This window comes from Montipora capricornis, chromosome 3 (genome assembly GCF_036669925.1).
Source record: "Montipora capricornis isolate CH-2021 chromosome 3, ASM3666992v2, whole genome shotgun sequence".
Taxonomy (NCBI): domain Eukaryota; kingdom Metazoa; phylum Cnidaria; class Anthozoa; order Scleractinia; family Acroporidae; genus Montipora; species Montipora capricornis.
The window spans coordinates 52,381,333-52,382,639 of record NC_090885.1 but is presented as its reverse complement, the minus strand read 5'-3'; the positions used below and the strand labels follow the sequence as shown (position 1 = coordinate 52,382,639).

The 1,307-nt window shown below is 34.6% G+C and overlaps 1 pseudogene; it reads left to right on the top strand.

Moving 5' to 3' along the window:
* The first annotated feature begins 422 nt into the window (after positions 1-422).
* The window catches only part of LOC138041758 (uncharacterized), a 3,450-nt pseudogene continuing 2,565 nt past the window's right edge, over positions 423-1,307 (top strand).

Sequence of the window (1,307 nt, the reverse complement as noted above, 5' to 3'; positions counted from 1 at the left end):
ACCACATTCATGGCGGCCATGTTGGTATGCTTCGCCTAGTTTGCGCGGGAAAAAAATTGGCTTACCGCATTGTGCTGCAACAAACGTTCCGTGGCTTTAAAAGGTACGAATATTTCTTTCATTTTTATCAGTTACTATTTCCATTATTTTTTTGTTTAATTGTTAAAATCAAATATTTTATTATCCTTCCTTGGTTTGACACATTTATCAGACCTTTTCTTACTTTCGTCCCCCGCCCTCTTCCAAGATTACAAAATTCAAATTACAAAATACAATAAATAAACCATGGTCATTTAACAAAGGAAACCTTCATGGAGATGAGGCTATCGTAATTAAATTTGCAAAATGATTTGAGTATCATCACACATTCAGTGAGTTTATTGATAATTTATTGTCAATTTTACATATATAAAATTGAATAGATGTCTGCAGAGAAGAAATCGCGAAGTGGCACTTGCGCAGGCTTATGCAAAACACAAAGTAAGCTAAGTCGTATTATATTTTGACAGTAATTGCATAATTTTCAGTAGTTATGATGGGAAAAAAGTTTTGTAAAAATTCATGTTTCCCAGAACTTAGAAATTCCAACGATGAAACAACCTGACTAAGTGAAGAAAGGTGGGCCACAATTTAAACATACTATTACAGCATCAAACATTTCCTTTAAACACACGTACAGTAAAGATATATGGATGTATTGAAAAGTTCTTTATTTCAATTTTTTGTCCCTAGTATGTCCTTCAGGCTACATTTTCGAATACTGTAACCCTGGAGAAGAAGAGAGAGGCTTGGGCCTCTGTTTTAGATGCTGTAAATGCGGTGGATGCTGGGGGAAAAAAAACTGTAGAGAGATATTTAAAAAGAACCCACTTTCATTGTCTCTTGTTATTCAGCAAATATTGTTTTAAAAATTTATTCATATAGCGAAATATTTCCTAAAAAAATGAAATAAATTATCATTAGGTGAAGAGGAGATGGGAGGACATGACTGGGACAGTTAAGACGAAAGAGAGAGAGAGGCAAGAAACAAGGAATTAAAAAGGTTGAGAGTGACCGGGAACGATCACTTGGCAGACGAGGTAGGTTAGCTTCTAAATGTGTGCTAGACTTGAATTATTCCCATGTCATAGAGTTATTTAACAAAGACTGAAATTATTTTTAAAGGATGACGACCTACCAGACCCATGTCTTGAGACCTTAAGAGTGCATGTCAGTAAAAATCAAACATTTTCAAATTTTCGCGGCCACAGCTCAAAAATGGATTTTGCTCAAATTTTGTCCAGATGTAACCTATTATGTCTCTAAAT